Source organism: Orycteropus afer, unplaced genomic scaffold (assembly GCF_000298275.1).
Source record: "Orycteropus afer afer isolate SDZICR_OR568_19922 unplaced genomic scaffold, OryAfe1.0 scaffold00010, whole genome shotgun sequence".
Lineage (NCBI taxonomy): Eukaryota > Metazoa > Chordata > Mammalia > Tubulidentata > Orycteropodidae > Orycteropus > Orycteropus afer.
In genome coordinates this window covers 24,667,738-24,679,684 of record NW_006921597.1, presented here as the reverse complement: position 1 = coordinate 24,679,684, position 11,947 = coordinate 24,667,738, and the positions used below count along the sequence as shown (strand labels likewise).

The following is an 11,947-nucleotide window of genomic DNA, read 5'->3' as shown; positions in this document are numbered from 1 at the left end:
ATTGAAACACTCTTTGGGATGATGAATGTCACACCTTTCCTCTTCAATTTGTCATTCCCAGAATAGTAGATCATATGGTTATCTGATTCAAATGGCCAAAGCAATTCATTTCAACTCACTAATGTATAGGGTGTTAATCTTTTGCATTCCATTTCATTTTTGACAACTTCCAATTTTCCTAGATTCATACTTCATACATTCCACATTGTTTATTAATGGATGTCTGCTGCTGTTTCTTCTCATTTTGAGTCATGCCACATCTTTAAATGGAAATCCCAAAAGCTTTACTCTATCCACATCATTAAGGTCAGCTCTACTCTGAAGAGGCAGCTCATCCCCAATCACATTTTGAGTTCTTTCCTATCAGAGGTACTCATCTTCCAGCATTATATTGGACAATGTTTCAGGGCTTTTCATAAAATTTTTCAATCATATATCAGACTGTGTTCCACTGCTATTCATAACGTTTTCACTAGTCAATTCTTCTAGAAGTGGATGGCCTTTCCTTGTTTTGAGTCTGTCTTAGTCTTGAAGCTCCACTGAAAACTGTCCACCATGGGTGACCCTGCTGATATTTGATATACCAGTAGCATAGCTTCCATCCTGACAGCAACATGTAAGCCACCACAGTATGACAAACTGACAAACAAGTGCTGGTATGTGTGTGTCTCTGTGTGTGTGTGTGTGTGTGTGTGTATATGTATATATATATATATATATTTGAATATATATGTATATATTTGAATATATATATAATTTGAATATATATATTTGAATATATATATATATATTCAGTATAATATATGCATGACTCAAAATGAGAAGAAACAGGTGCAGACATCCATTATTAATTGGAGCATGGAATGTACAAAGTAAGAATGTAGGAAAATTGGAAGTTGTCAAAAATAAACTGGAATGCATAAAAATTGACATTCTAGGCATTAGTGAGTGAAATGGACTGGTTTTGGCCATTTTGAGTCAGACAATTGTATGATTTACTATGTCAAGAATGACAAATTGAAGAGGAATTGTGCAGCATTCATCATCACAAAGAATGTTTTAAGATCTATCCTGAAGTACAATGCTGTCAGTGAAATGATAACATTCATATGCCTACAATGAAGACCAGTTAATACTACTATTATTCAAATCTACACACCAACTACAAAAGCCAAAGAGGAGGAAATTGAAGATTTTTACTAACTTCTGCTGTCTGAAATTGATCAAACATGCAATCAAGATGTGTTGATTATCACTGCTGATTGGAATGCAAAAGTTGGAAACAAAGAAGAATCATTGGTAGTTGGAAAATAAGGCCTTGGAGATAGAAATAACACTGGCGATCACATGACAGTACTTCACAAGATCAATGCCTCATTCATTGCAAATAACTTTTTTCAACAACATAACTGATGGCTATACACTTGGACTTCACCAGATGGAGTAAACGGGAATCAGATCAACTACATCTGGGGAAAGAAATGAGAGGGAAGCTCAATATCTTTAGAAAAAAACAAGGCCAAGAGCTGACTGTGGAACATACCATCAGTTACTCATATGTAAGTTCAAGTTGAAGCTAAAGATAATTAAAACAAGTCCATGAGAGCCGAAATAAGACCTTGATTATGTTTCTCCTGAATTTAGAGTCCATCCAAGGAATATATTAGATGCACTGAACAACAATGACCAAAAAACAGAGGAATTGTGGGAAGACACAAAAACATCAGCCATGAAAAAAGCAAAAGATCATTAAAAAACAGGATGAGAAGAAAAGACCAGGTGGATGTCAGAAAAGCCTCTGGAATTTGCCCTTGAACAGAGAGTAGCTAAAGCAAATGGAAAAAATGACAAGATAAAAGAGCTGAACAAAAGATTTCAAAGAAAAGCTGGAGAAGACACTGTCAATTATTATAATGAAATGTGGAAAGACCTGGAGTTAGAAAATCAAAGGGAAGAACATGCTCAACATTTCTCAAGCTGAAAGAACTGACAAAAAGATTCAAATCTCTAGTTGCCATAATGAAAGATTCTGGCAAAATATTGAACAATGCAGAAAACATCATAAGATGGAAGGAATACACAGTCACTATACCAAAAATATTTAGTCAATGTTCATACCTTTCAGGAGGTGATATATGATCATGAACCAGTGGTATTGAAGGAAGAAGTTGAAGCTGCACTGAAGGAATTTTTGAAGAACAAGTCTCCAGGAATTGACAGAATACCCATTGACATGTTTCAGCAAATGGATACCATGGTGGAGGCACTCACCAGTCTATGCCAAGAAATTTGGGTGACAGATACCTGGCCAACTGACTGGAAGAGATCCATATTTGAACTCATTCCAAAGAAAGGTGATCCAACAAAATGTGGAAATTATCTAATAATATATTTAATATCATATTCAAGAAAAATCTTGCTGAAGACAGTTCTAAAACTGTTGCAACTGTATATTGACAGAAAACTTCCAGAACTACAAGCTAGATTCAGAAGAGGACGTCAAACCAGGGATATCATTACTGATGTCAGATGGGTCTTGGCTGAAAGCAAAGAATACCAGACAGATATTTACTTGTGTTTTGTTGACTATGCAAAATCATTTGATTGTGTGGATTGTAACAAATTATGGCTAACATTGAGAAGAATGGGAATTCCAGAACACTTATATTTATGAGAAAACTGTACATAGACAAGCAGGCTGTCTTTCAAATAGAACAAGGCACTACTGCATGGTTTAAAGTCAGGAAGAGAGTGTGTCAGAGTTGTATCCTTTCACCATACGTATTCAACCTGTGTGCTGAGCAAACTATCCAAAAAATTGAACTATATGAAAAACACCATGGCATCAAGTTGGAGGAAGACCCCTCAACAACCTGCAATATGCAGATGATACTGCTTTGTTTGCTTAAAGTGATGATGATTTGAAGCACTTACTGATGAACATTAGAGACTTCAGTCTGCAGTATGGATTACATCTCAACATAAAGAAAATGAAAATCCTCACAGCTGGACAAATAAGCAGTATCACGATAAGCCGAGAAAAGATTAACATTTTCAAGTATTTTATATTACTTTGTTACCCAATCAACACCAATGGAATTGCACTGGGAAAATCTGCTGCAAAAGACCTCTTTAAAGTGATAAAGAGCAAATATGTCTCTCTGAAGACTAAGGTGTGCCTAACCCATGTCATGGTGTTTTCAATAGCCTCATATGTATGTGAGAGCGATACAGTGATTAAGGAAGACAGAAGAAGAGTTGATGTTTTTGAGTTGTGGTGTTGACAAAAAATATTGAAAGTGTCAGTGACTGCCCAAAGAACTAACAAATCTGTTCTTGAAGAAGTACAACTGGAATGCTCCTTGGAAGCAACAATGGCCAGACTTTGTCTGACCTAGTTTGGTCATATTGTCAAAAAGGACCATTCCCTGGAGAACGATATCATGCTTGGTAAAGTGGAGGGTCAATGAAAAAGGGGAAGGCCCTCAACGGGATGGACTGACACAGTGGCTGGAATAATCTGCTTAGGTATATCAAGGATTGTGAGACTGGCACATGAACGGGCAGCATTTCTTCCTGCTGTATATAGGGTCTCTATGAGTTGGAGCTGACAACAACATAATACGTACACTTAAATGTAAATTCTTAAAAATAAATTTTAATGCTATATTGTTTTGTTACAAAAGCTATGTGAATTTGTTAGAAATTTTGTGTTATTTTAACATCCCTAGTACTTCTTTAATAAAATCGATGGCTTGCCTAATAAATTTTAAATGTCAATTTAAAGACATATATTTTCTTCTTAGAATAGGTTATTTCATTTACATAAGCAGAAAGAAGCTACAGGAAAAAAGCAAATGGGACAAAAAGAAAGAATGATTATCAATATGAAATATGATACTAACTTTTTGGAAGAAGTAAGGCAATGTTTTTTAAACTACACATTTCTCTAAAATTCATTTCAAAAATGAGAAAGTAAAAGTTGCAGTCTACATATCATTATTATGGGTTTCTTTCTAACATAAAATGAGGAAAAACAATCTGATTAAGTAGTTTTTCTTCTTATAAAACCCTGTTGTGATCAGAGTAGTGTAAGATTGGGAAAAATAGTTTAAAATTCCACAATAACAAAGATTTTATGACTTTTCATTCATAGATTATATATTTTTCCTCCAAATATCTATACAGTATAAATAAGAAATAAATTATTTACCAACTTTTCTGGCTTCATTTGGAGGATATGTAGCCTTTAAGCCCAGAGAAAGCCTGGGACCAAATCACAACCTAAAGTATCCTGTTTACTAACTTTCCATTACTTTAGTTTAACAACATTCTTCCTAATATTTTTTTCATTTAAATACTTGTCGTAATTCTTTCAGAACTCACTAATTAACTGGCCTGATATCTGTGAGTAGATATAAGTATACATACCTTCCTTTATTGTGATGCTTGAAGATGTTGTAGATGTGCACAGTAAGAGCTATTCTCTTCACCTTACATGGCAGTAAGAGGGGAACTCTGCAATGTCCAACCTTGCTAAAACAGAAAACAAAGAATCCAATTCTTGATTTTAATCCTATGTATAGTACTACATGTAAGCCATCAAAGTACAGCAAAATGGCACATGGGTGGTAGATATACAAAGCTAGTTGTTATTTGCTATACAGTCAACTCTGAACAATGGATACATTGTAGAAAAAAATAATGAAACACTGACTAGTCCTGAAGCATCTCCTTAGGCTTTCATATGTTAGACCCCATTATTGTGGTTATTACATCAATTTATCCCACTGAGGGTTTTCCTTGTTTTTTGCTGAAGCTCTAATTTTCCAAACACAATATTCTTTCTAGAGATTATTGATTCTCAATGATGAGTCCAAAATAAGCAAGGAAGAGGTTTTCCAACTTCACTTCTAAGGAGTATTCCACTATATTTCTTCAAAGACTATATCTATTCATTCCAAGAAGGTTTTTAAAAAGCTGAAGGCTTCTGAGCAAGCATAAACAACCTACTGTATATTCCATCTGCAAAATCCCAAATGGCTACACTATAGAAGATGCTAAAAATGTTGATGCCATGATTTATGATATATCTTCTATTAGAAGATTGAGATGACAAAGTTCTATCATAATTTTAGAGCTTCAGTTATATAGATAACTATTCAACTGGGAAAGAAAAAAAACAAAAAACAGCAAGCTAATTGCTTTCACCCGGAGTGGTAGAAAGAGTGAGCACTTCATACAACTGATTTGGTTTTATGCACTATTATGCAGGTTGAAAAATATAAATGTACAATAATAAAGTAATGATAATAGCCATGTTCCATTTTCCTTTTCTATCTTAATAGCTCCAGGTAGGAATTTTACTGTGTATATAAATCATTAGTCTTCAGCAGCCACTCATTTCTCTAGTTATTCTTAGGCTCCAAAGCAGTTTTATTTTGCTAAGAGCAATTCCCAATTGCCTTTGGAGTGATGGCAGGGGTGAGGGAGGATTCAAATTAGCTTCAAGGTACATTTACTTCTATTACTCAGGAAATAACACTCACATGACATATAGGCCATTTCCTAGTCAAATACTAATTTACAATCTTCCTGTATCAATATAACCAGCATGTACTGCTAAGTCTTTTCAGACTGGGTTTGATTCAATAATAGAAACCAAGAATTTTAGATGACTCGGAGTTGACTCATGAACAACGATAACAACAACAACTCTTCCCTCACAATTTAAAAAGATAACCAAGGACAAATTTCAGCAAGGAGCCCAGAGGAATGCCTACATGATAAATTGTTGTTGTGGGGTTCTCTTGATTAGATTACAATTCGTAGTGACTCCATGTGACAGAATAGAACTGTGCCAAGTGGTTTTCTCAGCTGTAGTCTTTATAAAAGCAGATTACCAGGCTTTCTCCCACAGAGCTGCTGGGTGGATTTGGTCACCAACATTTTGTTTAGCAGCAGAGTGCTTGATCGTTTATGTCACCAGGGCTTCCATATAATAAACCAAAAACCAAAACCCATTGCTGAGTTAAGTCCAACTCATAGTGACCCTACATGACAAACAAGAGTTTCCCTATAGTGTTTTCAAAGCTGTAACTCTTTATAAAAACTAATTATCACATCTTTCACAGGTGAAGCAGCTGGTGGGTTCAAACAGCTAAACTTTCAGTTAGGAGCTGAGTATTTTAGCCACTTTACCACCAGAGCTCCTTATATAATAAATAGTGTTCCCTAAATGAAGCCAAATGAAATATCAAATGAATTTCAAGGGTTTAATTGATTTACTAATCCACTTCAATCAGAAATGTTATGAAAAGGAAATTAATTGTTATCAATAGATCTTGGGCAAGCTATTGAAAAATTCTGGATCTTAATTCATTTTACTAAGGTTAAATGTTGGGGTTAAATGTTGGGGTTTCCATAACTTTCATGTTCCTATATGCAAGTATTTAGGATACAATAAAGTCCAAAATAGCTTTTTGAAGAAATAAAATATTACCCTTTTCAAAGCTTTCTTAAACTTTGTGTTTATTTTTCCTATACAAAGATGTTGTAACTGTTGTTAGGTGACATCGAGTCATCTCTGACTCATAGAGACCCTAAGCACAACAGAACCAAATACTACCCAGTCCTGTGACACCCTCAAGATCTTTGTTATACCTGAGTCCATTGTTACAGCCACTGTGTCAATCTATCTTGTTGATGGCCTTCCCTTTTTTCATTGACCCTCCACTTTACCAAGCAAGATATCCATCTCCAGGTAATGCTCCCTTCTGACAACATGACCAAAGTAGGTGAGATGAAGGCTGGTCATTCTTGCTTCCAAGGAGCATTCCAGCTGCACCTCAAGGACAGATTGACTAGATCTTTTATCAGTACACGGTCATTTCAATATTCTTCACCAACAGCACAACTCAGAAGCACAACTCTTCTTTGGTCTTACTTATTCATTGTCCAGCTCTCACACACATAAGAGGTGATTGAAAATACCACAACTTCTGTCCGATGCACCTTAGTCTTCAAGGAGATATCTTCACTCTTCAGCATTTGAAACTCTTTTGCAGCAGATTTGCCCAATGCAATATGCCATCTGATGTCTTGACTGCTGCTTCCATTGGTGTTGATTGTGTTGCTGTTGTTGTTGTGCGCCGTTGAGTCATACCTGACTCATAGCGACCCCTCCTTGGGTTTCTGAGGTGGTATTACTATGGAAGTAGATTGCCCAATATGAAGTCTTTGACAACTTCAATCTTGTCTCCATTTATTGTGCTGCTCCTTATTGGTCCAGTTGTGAGGATTTTTGTTTTCTTTATATTGAGGTGTAATCCATGCTGCAGACTATAGTTTTTAATCTTCGTCAGTAAGTGCTTCAAGTCATCCTCACTTTCAGCAAGCAAAGTTGTGTCTTCTGCATATTATAAGTTGCTCATGAGTTCCTCCAATCCTGGTCTACATTCTTCTTCATGTAATCCAGCTTCTTGGATTATTTGCTCAGCATACATATTGAATAAGTATCGTGAAAGGATACAACCTTCACATGCTCCCTTCCTGATTTTAAACCATGAAGTACCCCCTTGTTTTGTTTGAAAGATATCCTCATGGTCTATTTATGTACAGGTTCCTCATGAAGACAATTAAGTGTTTTGGAATTTCCATTCCATTTGCTTTAGCTACTCTCCCCCTAGAGCCAGGAAAAGGAAGGAGAGGAGTGGAGCAGCCAGGGCCCACAGGAGCAGTAGGATCCTGGTAAGGGGTGGGAGGCAGGGCTAGGCTCCAGCTCCCTAGAGCCAGGAAAGGGAGTGAGTAGAGCGGAGTGGCTGGGGACCATAAAGTGGCAGGTTCCAGGTAGGAATTAGGAAAGAGAGGGTGCAGAGGTTTCCAACAGTAAGGGAGACAAACTTGTCTGTCAGTTTGTCATCCTGTAAGGCATGTACATTGCTGTGAGGCTTGAGGCTGTTCCACTTGTGTTTCAGACACCAGCAGAGTTGCACATGGTGCACAGGTTTCAATGCAGCTTACAAAATAGGAAGAAAGAAGAAGCCTTCCACTTCTCAAAAATTGGCCAGGTAAAAATTTATGAATAGCAGAAAAACAGTGTGTGAGACATTACTGGGAAACTTTAAGAGTAGCTTGGAAATATTGTCTGACACAGTGCAGGAAGACTAGCCCATTGGGTTGGAGGCACTCAAAACAGGACTGGGAAAGAGCTGCATCATCAGAGTAGAACCACCCTTCCTGTTATGGATAAAGTAAGTCTTTCAGGACCTCCATATGCTGATGTGGCATGACTCAAATTGAAGAGAAACAACTGCAAACATCCATTAATAACCAGAACATGGAATGTATGAAGTATGAATCTAGGGAAATTGGAAGTTGTCAAAAATTAAGTGGAACTCATAAAGATTGATATCTTAGGCATTAGTGAGCTTTAGTGGACTGGCTTTGGGCACTTTGAATCAGAAAACCATGTGATCTACTATGCCAGGAATGACAAACTGAAGAGGAATGGCATGGCATTCACCATCACGAAGGATGTTTCAAGATCTGTTCTGAAGTACAATGCTGTCACTGATAAGATAATATCCATATATCTACAAGGAAGACCCATTAATACTACTATTATTCAAATTTATGCACTAACCACCAATGCCAAAGATGAAGAAATTATAGATTTTTATCAACTTCTGCAGTCTGAAATTGACTGAGCATGAAATCAAGATGTATTGTTACTTATCACTGGTGACTGGAATGCAAAAGTCAGAAGCAAAGAAGAATCAGTAGTAGTTGGAAAATTTGGCCTCAGTGACAGAAATAGCACTGGAGATTGTATGATAGAATTTTGCAAGACCAATGAATTACTCAGTGCAAATACCTTTTTTCAACAACACAAACAGTGGCTATACAAGTGGACTTCACCAGATGGGATACACAGGAATCAGATTGACTATGTCTCTGGCAAGAGAAGAGGAAAAGCTCAGTATCTTCAGCAGAAACAAGGCCAGGAGCTGATTGTGGAACAGACTGTCAACTGCTCATATGGAAGGTCAACTTGAAGTTGAAGAAAATTAAAACAAATCCATGAGAGCCAAAATATGACCTTGAATATATCCCTCCTGAATTTAGAGACCATCTAAAGAATAGATTTGATGCATTGAACACCAATGACCAAAAACCAGAAGAATTGTGGGATAACATCAAAAGCATCATGCATCAAGACAGCAAGAGGTCATTAAAAATATGAGTGAGAAAGAAAAGACCAAAATGGATGTCAGAAGAGAATCTGAAACTTGCCCTTGAGAGAAGAGTAGCTAAAGAAAATGGAAGAAATGACAAGACAAAAGAGCTCAACAGATTTCAAAAAGCAGCTTGAGCAGACAAAGCCAATTAATATAATGAAATGTGCAAAGACATGGAAAATCAAAAGGAAAGAACATGCTTGGCATTTCTCAAGCTGAAAGAACTGAGGAAAAAAATTAAGCCTCAAATTGCAATATTGAAAGAATCTATGGGCACCTGACTGCTAATCAGAAGGCTGGCGGTTCAAACCAACTAGCAACTCCTTGTAAGGAAGGTTGGGCAATCTACTTCCATAATGATACCATCTCAGAAACTCAAGGAGGGGTTGCTATGAGTTGGGTCCTATTCGATGGCACATAGAAACAAACAGCATGGGCAAAATATTAAATGATGCAGGAAACATCAAAAGGAGACGGAAGGAATATACAGAGTCACTGTACCAAAAAAACTGGTTGATCTTCATCCATTTCAGGAGCTGGCATATGTTCAAGAACCAATGGTATTGAAGAAAGAAGTCAAAGCTGCACTGGAAGAATTGGCAAAGACCAAGGCTCCAGGAATTGACAGAAAACCCAAGGAGATGTTTCAACAAATGGATGCCCTTCTGGAGGCACTTCCTTGGTTATGCCAAGATATTTGGAAGACAGCTACCTGGCCAACTGACTGGAAGAGATTCATATTTGTACTCACTACAAAAAAAGAGGTGATCCCACAGAATGCAGTAATTATCAAACAATATCATTAATATCACATGCAAGGAAAATTTTGAGGAAGAAAATTCAAAAATGGTTACAGCTGTATATTGACAGAGAACTTCAAGAATTGCAAGCTGGATTCAGAAGAGGACATGGAATGAGGGATATCATTGCTGATGTCAGATGGATCTTGGCTCAAAGCAAAGAATACCAGAAAGATGTTTACTTGTGTGTTATTGACTATTCAAAAGCATTTGATTGTGTGGATCATAACAAATTGTGGATTACATTGAGAAGAACAGGACTTCCAGAACACTTAATTGTACTCATGAGGAGCCTGTATATAGATCATGAGGCTGTCATTCGAACAGAACAAGGGGACACTGCATGGTTTAAAATCACAAAGGGAGTGTATCTGGGTTCTATCCTTTCACCGTACTTATTCAGTCTGTATGCTGAACAAATAGTCCAAGAAGCTAGACTATACAAAGTAGAATGTGGCATCAGGATTGGAGGAAGAATCAGTAACAACCTGAAATATGCTGACAAAACAACTTTGTTTGCTGAAAGTGATGATGACTTGAAGCACTTACTGATGAATAGTGAAGAATACAATCTACAGTATGGATTACATCTCAATATAAAGAAAACCAAAATCCTCACAACTGGACCTATAAGCAGCATCATGATAAATGGAGAAAAGATTGAAGTTGTCAAAGACTTCACATTGCTTGGTTCTACAATCGATGCCAACGGAAGCAGCAGTCAGGACATCAGACAATGTATAGCACTGGGCAAATCAGCTGCAAAGGACCTCTTTCAAGTACTGAAGAGTAAAGATATCTCCTTGAGGACTAAAGTGTGCCTAACATAAGCTATGGTATTTTCAATTGCCTCATATGTATGTGAGAGCTGGACAATGAATAAGGAAGACCAAAGAAGAATTAATGCTTTTGAGCTGTGTGTTGGCAAAGAGTGCTGAAAGTACCATAGACTGCTGAAAGAACTAACAGGTCTGTCCTACAGGAAGTGCAGCCAGAATGCTCCTTGGAGGCAAGAATGGTCAGACTTCGTCTCACCTACATTGGTCATATTGTCAGAAGGGACCATTCCCTGAAGAAGGAAGTCATGCTTGGTAAGGTGAAGGGTTGACGAAAGAGGGGAAGGCCCTCAATGAGATGGATTGACACAGTGGCAGCAACAATGGGTTTGACTACGGCAAGAATCATGGAGCTGGCTCAGGACTGGGCGGTATTTTGTTCTGCTGTGCATGAGGTTGCTATGAGTTGGAGATGACTCAACAGCACCTAACAACAACAACTTGTTGAAGGGCAAGTTTCCGAGTCTCTTCTGATATCCATTTTGGTCTTTTCTTCCTTTCCTGTCTTTTTAATGACCTATTGCTTTCTTCATGGATGATGTTTTTGATGTCATCCAACAATTCCTCTGGTTTTTAGTCACTGTTTTTCAATGCATCAAATCTATTCTTTAGATGGCCCTTAAAAATCAGGAGGGATATAATCAAGCTCATATTTTGACTCTCTTGGACTTGTTTTAATTGTCTTCAGCTTCAACTTGAACTGGCATATGACCAGTTGATGGTCTGTTCCAAAATGAGTTCCTGGCCTTGTTTGGCTGAAGATATTGAGCTTCTCCATTGCCTCTTTCCACAGATGTAGTCAATCTGATTCCTGTGTACTCCATCTGGTGAAGTGTATATGTATAGTTGCCATTTGTGTTGTTGAAAAAAAGGTATTTGCAATGAATAATTAATTGGTCTTGCAAAATTCTATCATGTGGTGCTCGCTTCGGCAGCACATATACTAAAATTGGAACGATACAGAGAAGATTAGCATGGCCCCTGCGCAAGGATGACACGCAAATTCGTGAAGCGTTCCATATTTTTTAATTGAGGGATTTAGCAACGTCGCAGGATATAAGATCAACATCCA

The 11,947-nt window shown here is 37.3% G+C and overlaps 1 non-coding gene across 1 annotated transcript; it reads left to right on the top strand.

Annotated features, from left to right (window-relative positions):
• The first annotated feature begins 11,794 nt into the window (after positions 1–11,794).
• Positions 11,795–11,901, top strand: LOC122150897. Its single transcript, XR_006163893.1, has one exon. It is a non-coding gene; the product is annotated as a U6 spliceosomal RNA (small nuclear RNA).
• The last annotated feature ends 46 nt before the right edge of the window (positions 11,902–11,947 follow it).